This window comes from Octodon degus, unplaced genomic scaffold (assembly GCF_000260255.1).
Source record: "Octodon degus isolate 3935 unplaced genomic scaffold, OctDeg1.0 scaffold00026, whole genome shotgun sequence".
NCBI lineage: Eukaryota > Metazoa > Chordata > Mammalia > Rodentia > Octodontidae > Octodon > Octodon degus.
Genome location: NW_004524602.1, coordinates 8,434,443 through 8,443,721, shown reverse-complemented (window position 1 = coordinate 8,443,721; position 9,279 = coordinate 8,434,443). Strand labels below are relative to the sequence as shown.

The window sequence follows — 9,279 nt, the reverse complement described above, 5'->3', positions numbered from 1 at the left end:
AAAAAGAAAAGAAATGGTATACATTTAGAAGACCAAGTTGAGAAGCATTCAACCATGGGTTTTGTATTTCACATTGCTGTCCTCAATATAGTTGCTCAGATCACAGATACCAGCATACAGAATTAGTGAAGATGAAAATTCTAAACATTAACTGCTGTTTTCAAAAAAATTGATGGAAATTATGAGTACAATCATCTCAGCCATCAAATGCTATTTTTTTAAAAAATCTTTCCCACTAGTCTTAGACTTCCTTGTGTCTGTTTATTCCTTCCTTGCCCAGTACCAGTTTCACTTGGCTACAAACTCTCTTAACAGTTTACTTTTTAAGTGTTGTGATGGTGGTGTTGTTCCTGAAAGTAGTAAAGGCTCTGTGGTATTTATCTGTATACCCTCCACTAGCTAGATAGCAATCTGTTACATGGTAGTTCAGTAAACATTTATGAGTTCTCCTAAGTCATGGGTGTCTTTATATTTTTTATTAGAACATGTTTGTAGTGCATAATGATTATGTTCATTGTAGGGAGTTGGTACATATTCTTGACATACTTTTTTTTATCTTATTCCCTTCCCTCCCTGCTGCGTTGTCCATCTCTTGGACTCTTGATTTTTTTTTTTTTTTTTTTGTACACTTGCTCCCTGTTGGGACTTGGTGCATGTACACAACACATCACAGTCCCCCCCTTTTTAATCTTATTTTCTTCCCCTACGCCCTTCCTATGTCTCTTAGTTTCTTTCTGCTTCCTACATGCTAAGATCTGTCTCACTATTTCTCACTGTTTTTAAATTTTTAAAATATATTTTTGGTTTCTCATATGAGAGAAACTAAGCTATTCAAGTTTGGTGTCTAATTTCACTTAACATTATGGTCTCAAAGTGCATCCATTTTCCTATGAATGACTCAGATTTATCATTTATGGGAAAAATAGTACTCCAGTGTGTAAATACTCAGTTTTCTTTATCCAGTCATCTGTTGATGGCCATGCAAGCTGTTTCCAAGATTTAGCTGTTGTGAGTTGTGCTGCTGTAAACATGGGCATGTGTGTATCACTCTGCAGCTCATTTTATTAGGACAGATGGGAAATGTTTTATTTCACTTGAGTAGGTTTTGACCATTTTACCACACAAACACAGCCAAGGCGTATTACTTCTCCAATCATAAACAGTGACCATAATTTCCATAGAAATTTGTGGCTTCTTTTAGAGAAGCTTTATAAAAAAAAAACCGAGTGTTCTAGTGAGTTACCTATGTGTCTATGTATGTGTCTGTATTTCTGATTCTGTTTTGAAAAAGAGAACATCTAATACTAGCTGACTCAACCTATCAGGATCCTGCCTACACACTTTATTAATCCATTGAAATAATGGAACACAAAAAATTGTAAACTTCATGCTTTGTTGAGTACCATATGTTTGATTTTTGTTTTTAAATGTCTTCTTTGCATCATATACCACTTTTGGTGTTGAAATGTAGAATTTATATAATTATCAAAGTAAAAAAATCTTTGGATGACATGATGATGATTACTTTTTATTTTCTTTTAATCCTTAATATTGTCCTGTTTAGTATAATACCTATACATAGCTTATTATATTCTTACTTATGTTTATTGCTTAAATTGGCCTGGTATAATGATAGAAACAATATTTGTATGGTGACTAAATTTTTTAGGATATTGCTTTGTTTTAATTGCAGTTTGAATAAAATTCATGACTTGTTATATTTCTGTTGTTATTGATTTAGTTACTTTTACCTTTCTTGGCTCAGGTAAATATTCAAGTAGAAATACACATTAAGTACAGTGTTTTTGAATATTCTAGTAGTTTAAATTATTTCAGAGGCTAAAATGTAGAGACCAGTCAGCTTTGCATTCATGTGGAGTAGTCATATGTAGGTTTGCTAACTCATCTTGTGGCTTTATCTTCTATTTTTTGGTCCTGGGAATTGAACCTAGGTCCTGCCACACAGTAGGCAGAGTCTCTGCCACTGAACTGTGTCTGCTGCCCCGTATTATTAAATTAAGTTATCTTCTCAAGATATATTTTCCTTTTTAACATTCTTAAAGATTTTAAGCAGTAGGTCACCTCTTACTGTGGATTTCAGATTTGAAAAGTTAAAGTACTGATTTTGAGTGGATTTTAATGTCCTAGTTGGTTGCTATGTTCTGAATAGTTGTTCTCCCTCAGAATCCACATGTTGAAATTCAGTCTGCATTACAGTGCTGTTAGGAGGTGAGGCCTTTATGAAATGATTACGACTTAGTGTCCTTGTCAGAGAGGCCTGATTGCACCTTCTACCTACCACATGGGAACGCAGAGAAGAAACCACTGTTAGGAAGAGTCCCTTGCCAGATGCCGAGAGCCTGACCCTTGATCTTGGACTTCCCACTCTCCAGAACTGTGACCAATAAATTTTTGTTCATATAAAATACCTGCTCAAGGTAGTTACTACAGTAGCTCAAATGGACAAAGACCCTTCTTAAGCAGTCCATTTGCAACCTTAGTTAATTGATAAAAGTGAGGAACGATAAAAAAATAATGTGTGGGGCCAGGGAGATGGCTCAGTAGAATAAGCGCTTCCCTGGCAAGCACAAGGGCCTGAGTTCAATCCCCGGTTCCGTACACACACACACACACACAAAAAGTGGATAATTTAAACATTTTTTATGATGTCTGATTTCCCAGTTTTTGCTTCTTTAATATAGGAAGCAAATTTAAATATTTGTTGAAGAATTTGAATACAGAATCTGATAACTGAAAAAGTTTTCTCTCTTAATTCATTTTTTTAAAAAAGCAAATTGCCTTAATCAGGTATTTTCCGAGCATTTAACTTCCTTTCCATAAAATAGCAACTCTCTCCTTTTGCACTTATATTTCATCCATTTTTAAAGCTATGCTGTTAAAAGTGTGACTATTGTGAATTTTACATTGCCATTAACCCCCCCCACACACACACACACATATACTTCTGTTCCCTTGGAACAGAGATATCTCTTTTTTTTTTTTTTTGCAGAACTGGGGATTGAACTCAGGCACTTGTGCTTGCCAGGCAAGCACTTACTGAGCTATCTCCCTGGCTCCCCCCAATTTTTTTTTTCCTGGTACCAGGGATCAAACTCAGAACCTTGTGCTTGCCAGGCAGATGCTTAAGCCCCTGCTCCCCAGCTCTTAAGTTTAGGTTTTTAAATTTTATTTTATTTTTACTTTTTGGTGGAACCGAGGATTGAGGGAACCAGGGATTGAACTCCGGCACTTGCACTTGCCAGGGAAGCGCTTATTCCACTGAGCCATCTCCCCCGCCCCTAGAACCGGGGATTGAACTCAGGCCTTTGTGCTTGCCAGGCAGGCACTTATTCTACTGAGCCATCTTCCTGGCCCCTATCTCTTCAGTTTTGCCTTTCTAGAGTAGTTCCAGAAGTATTTCATGTTGTTTGGTTGTGCTGTTGTAGCTATCTTGATATCTTAAATTGATTCAACACATTTGTCCTTCATGGCCGTTTGATGTTGGAGAAGAGCTTGAGTTGCGTACTGCGTTGAGCACCGTGGATCAGGACACACCATAATGTGTTGTATTTGACAGTAACTGCCATAATGTTTGATCAGTGAGGAATGATAATAAAATACAGTGAATGTTTAAATTTAAAATTTAAATATAGTGAAAGACACACTGCTATTAATCTCCCTCAAAATATTTTCCATGCTTCAAGCGTACTGATCCATTCCATTATTTCTAGCATTTTTTTTTACTGTAAGATACATTTTAAAAATTAACATGTTTCTGTATCATTTATATTTTTAATTTTTTATTCTCTTTGAAAAATAAAAATTAAAAAAGTTTAAGTGTTCACTGTATCTTTCTATTACCCCTTGTAAACAGATTTGAGAAGCTGGGCATAGTGGTGTGTGCCTATAGTCCCAGCTGCTCGGGAGGCTGAAGTATGAGAATTGAAAATTAAAGGGTAATTGGGCAATTAAGACCCAGTTTGTTAAAGGAGAAAGGAATGGGGAGGTATCTCAGTGATAGAGTGTCCCTGGGTTCAACCTCTAGTACTGCAAAAACAGCAACCAGAACAAACACCGGTGGTTTGATAGCTGTGGTACATGAAATGGTATACGCAGAGATGTCTCGGGCCACTGGCAGCTCGCTAGGGCATCTGCCAGGAAGTTTCCTGGGGAAAGAGAGAGCGTCAGTTAATCAGATTAGTTGAAATGTAGGTAAAGAGAGCTTCTACTGAATTTCTTGTATACCATTCTTATTTAATTCTCGGAAGGCAGTTCACTTTTTCTCTGAGAATAATTTAACTGCTTGCTATTCTGGGGAAATAGCATGGGTCATTATTATGGTTCAGGTTTTGTGTTGCTTGTGAGATGGGGTCTGGCTGAATAGCCCAGACTGGCCTGAATTAGCTATTCTCCCGCCTCCTGAGCGCTTGCTGAGATTATAGGCATGTCCCATCATGCTCAGCTGCAAATTACATTTTTGTATCTTTGATCATAAAATTTTGTATTTGCATTCTTTGTTGGAGAACCCTTCGTTTAAATCTCTCTTCCCCTCCCTGTCCATCTCATTGTCCCTGTCCCTCTCCCTCTCAAGAGGTTAATTTAAAAATAGATACGTGGCAAGGTATAGCAGTGCCTGCCTGTTGTCTCAGCACTTGGGAAGATTCAGGACCATGGATGGGCAGCCTGGGCTACAAAGCAAGTTCAAGACCAACCTGAAATACGTAGTTAGATCCTGTCTCACAAAATGGAACAAATGAAATTTAATTTAATAAAAATAGGTGTATAGCACTTGGGTTTTGCCTTAGCAAAAGAGGCAGTAGATTTAAATAGTTAAAATGATCCATTTTGTTTTGTTTTGTGCACTTATGAGTAAGGTTTCTATTGTGTCTTAACATTGGTAGCTGGTACTTTCTGTCAAGGGCTCCTCTGGCATTGGATCATATTTCACAGTTTCCTTCTCTCATTTGTTATAATTCAGTTTTCCTTTCTACTTGCCTTATACCCAGTGTCTGGAGATCAGGTGATGCAAAGTCAGGGATGCAGGCTGCTGCATATTCAAAAGGACATTTGAACGTTTCATGATTTCACTGTACTCTGCTTTTAGAAAAAGTGGCCTTCTGACAATTCCACATAAATTATACTTTTCTTTGAATTTAGGGAAATCGAAAGCACTAAATTTTCTCTAGGTGGGTTTCCTCTCTAGAAACTTCTCTCATTTGGCAGTAATGGTTTCTGACCTTCAAAACAGAATCTAAGATATAGTCCTTTGTAAATGTTTTAATCTGATAGTTTAATATTTTTACTAGTGTTTGCATAGTTGTCCAGAATTTGAAGGATATCTGTGTACTTGAGTGTAACCTTGGTAACTAATAATGATAGATTTTTTTTTTTTATTGGAAAAGAATGTTGATTGAGTCAGTAAAAGAGCCCTTCTATTTAATTGTAAATATGAACTAAGAAATTTTAATTTGTCAGTCTGGCATAGTGGTGCATACCTATAAACTCATAACTCTAGGAGGCTGAGACAGGAGGATCATGCTCAGCCTGGGCAATCACGACATTTTCCAAAAACCAATGAAAAAGAAAAGAAAAAAAATTTTCATTTGAAGCAAGGCATTATGATGAAAGCCTGACATCCCCATTTCTTGCGAGGCTAAAATAGGAGGATCTCAAGTTTGAGGCCAGCCAAGGCAATTTAGTGAGACCTTGTTTGAAAATAAAAATTTAAGCTGGGTGTGGTGGTACATGCCTGTAATGCTAGGAGTCAGCAGGCTGGGGCAAGAAAATTCCTGGGCTACATTGCGAGTTCAAAGCCAGTTAGAATTGCATAGCAAGACTCTGTCTCAACAAAACAAAACATCAAAATAAAAAATTTATAAAGGTGTTTAGGAATGTAGCTTAGTTCTGTAGTATTTATGTCACGTGTGAGGCCTGGATTCCGTCTCCAGCACTGCCAAATGGAAAGAGCAATGAACAAATACATTTGGGCTGACAAGATAGCTCAGCAGTCTAAAGTGCCTGCTTAGGCACATGCAGGGACTGTGGTTCGATCCCTAGCCCCAAATGCTGTGCCAGCCCTGCCCCCAGGGCTGGCTGAGCGGACCACCAAAAAAAAAAAAAAAAAAAAAAAAACCATGTAGTGTCCAAAGTAAACAAGTAGATTAACAAAGACATCCAGGCCAGCCTATAATCCCAGCTAATCAGGAGCCTAAAGCAAGAGGATTCTTTTAGGCCAGCTGTGTATTTGAGGCCTTGTCGCAAAATAATTGTTGGCATTTTTAAAGGGCAGGTTTCTTTTGTAGTGGATTCAGTCCTCAGTACCAGAAAAAAAGGTCTAGAGGGATCCTTTATGTAAGATCTTGCTGAGATGGAGTATGAAGATCAGATATCTGGTATACAGTGTTGGAAATGGAACTTTCAGAATTTTCAGGTGAATTCTGCCCCACCTTTGGCCCAGCCCCCTCAACACATATGGAGTTGCCAAACAAATTAGATTGCTAGAGGTCCTGGTTTGATATTCATGAGATATGTGGGATGATTCTACAAAGGGGAAACTTAATTTTGGGATTACGTTTCTTTTGTTGTGGTAAGCAGAAGCACCAAAATGACACCCAGATTTATGTGAGTGGGCACTGATCAGGATCATTCCCAAAATATCAGGCCTTGATTACTGGTGATCTAGGGCTTATATGAGACAAGCAAGCAGGAAGTACAGAGGCCGTGTGGCTTGTCAGTTGGGGGTTGGTTCTTACAGTATGCATTACAGTGACCATTGGTATCTAGGAGCCTGAAACAGCCTGAACTGCAACAGGAACTATTACCTGGGCAACTAAGAAAGATCTTTTCTGTGTAATATCTGGGTGATTAGAAAATAAACTATTCCCTTTCCTGAGCCGTACTTTCAATTCTGAGAATGCTTACAGATGATCAGTACAACTTTTGGGTGGAGACTAGTTATTCTAATTCTTTGATACTATCAGCTAAATTTATTAAAACCGGAATGTATGTAAGCTTTAGATGTGCCAAAGAAAGCAATATCAGAGTGCAAAAGAAACTGGATGTTGAATTTGGTATAGTATTACAGTTTAACCATTTTAAAATAAGTTTTTATTTGTTTTGAGACAGATTCTCAATATATAGATATAGATCACCATATAGTTGTCCTTGAACTATGTAGCCCAGACAAACCTCCTTGGTGATCTTCCTGCCTCAGCCTCCCAAGTGGTGAGATTACAGGCATGTGTTACCATGCTGGGCGAGAGTTCAGATTTTAGCTATAGTACTGCATTTGAAAAAATTTCTATCTCACATCAATGAGATTTAGTAAAATATATACTTATTTCTGTAACAGTGTAAGTTAGAATACAGGTCTTTGTTCAGTTTGGCAATGTGTAGTAAAAAAAAAAGTAGTAGTAAAATTACTAGTTTTTTCAAAAGTATTTTTAGGATGTATTCATTTTATTTGGAGTCAGCCTAAGCCTGAGAATGTTCATTACATTATTTCTAATACAAAAAGTAGAAATAATCTAAATATTTCATTAACCTGTGATTTATCTACTATGTATATTAGGCTCAATTAAAAGTGATTATAGTGAAGTCTTAATACTTTGCATGAGTTAAGAGGAGAAAGGGGATATAGAGCTCCTGTGGTTGAGAGATGGGGCTTTTGCAGGTGATTGGGAATGGGAGGCTCAGTTCTCAGGGACCCGCTAATGGGTGGAGCTGTGTGCTTTTGAGGAGTGACGCCTGGTCAGAAGAGGCAGCGGCTGAGCACGGTTCCTGCAGGGATCTGTGGAGCCCCATTTGGCTCCTCTCTGCCTCTTTCCTGTCTGCCATGGGTTGAGCACTTTTTCCACCACCCAACCTCTCTGCCGCCCAGTTTCTGCCCAGGAGCCTGTGGACCAGCAACTGAAAACATGAAGCAAAATCGACCACTCCTTCTGTTGCAGGGGTTGAGCATTGTATCTCAGCAAGTCCTGGGAAAGTGACTAAGACAGTAGAAACTCCCAGGCCTGCTGTGCTGGGGGCTAAGCTGAGGGCCTTTCCTAGGTTATCTTACGTGGGCCTCACACCAGTGTACGTGAAGGGGCCAGATTGGAACACAAGTTCAGTGGATTGTGTAAGTGGTGCATACCTTAATACAAGACACAAGGCATTAAAAGTAATTTTATATTGTTTCTCTTAAAAAAGGCTCCCTGAATTTTTCCAATAGAAGTCAGTTAAGAAAAATGGGGTCAGTGTGTTTAATTACTGAGTGTATCTTATATTTCATACATACATTGAAAGGAGATTTGTGGTTTTAATTTTAACTGATAATCTGTACCAGTGTACACTGTAAATGAAATGATAGTTTTGGGCTGGTGAGATGGCTCAGTGGTCTAAAGCACCTACTTAGAACAAGCTTAGCAAAGCACAGGGACCGCGGTTCAATCCCCCAGCAAAACATGCTAGCCAGCCCCGCCCCCTGGTGGGCTGAGCTGGCCACACACACACACACACACACACACACATAAATAAAATTTTTTAAAAAAGCTAAAAAAGAAAAGAAATGATAGTTTTAAACAAATGTTTGGACTCATGAAATTTACAGTGTACATATGAAGAGTTCAGATTTCTCACCTTGCAGCAATCATAGATAACTAGAAAGAGTATACTGTATTAAAATTACAGAACCTTTCTTAACTATGTAAATACTTAAAGGAAAAAAAGTCCATTGATTGTTTCTTCAGTCCAGTTTAGATTTCAAGTATTTCCCAAACTTTATTCTATTGCTGTGACATGTGTATTCCGAGAATTCTTTATGGTTTCTTGACAATTTTATGAGAAGAAAAAATCTTCTTGCAGGGCCAACCAGATAGCTCAGTGGATTAAAGCGCCTGCTTAGGCGGACACAGGAACTGGGGTTCATTCCCTGGTGTGCTGTGTCCCCTGCCCCCAGGGCACGCTGAGACAGCATGTTGGTCCGCACCTATAATCCCAGCACTTGAGAGGCTGAAAATAGGAGCATCACTATGAGTCCAATCTGTGTAGTGACTCAGTAGACCCTGTACTAAATACATAGAAAAAAAGAAAGTAAAATAAAATAAAAAATCTTCTTGCCCTTATTTTTCTGAGATCCAAAGAAACCTTAATATGATAAAGATTATGAGGCTCTTCAAAAATTGTAAGTAGAGGGGGCTGGTGAGATGGCTCAGTGGTCTAAAGCACCTCCTTAGAACAAACTAAAAGCACTGGGACCGCGGTTCAATCCCCCAATCCCCCAGCACCACATGCCAGCCA

General features: G+C 38.4%; 1 protein-coding gene and 1 pseudogene across 2 annotated transcripts in view; both read left to right on the top strand.

Moving 5' to 3' along the window:
• Positions 1-9,279, top strand: part of Pias1 (protein inhibitor of activated STAT 1) — a 156,203-nt gene that overhangs the window by 54,494 nt on the left and 92,430 nt on the right. The window lies entirely within an intron of this gene.
• LOC105741846 overlaps positions 7,001-9,279 on the top strand; it is a 6,377-nt pseudogene continuing 4,098 nt past the window's right edge.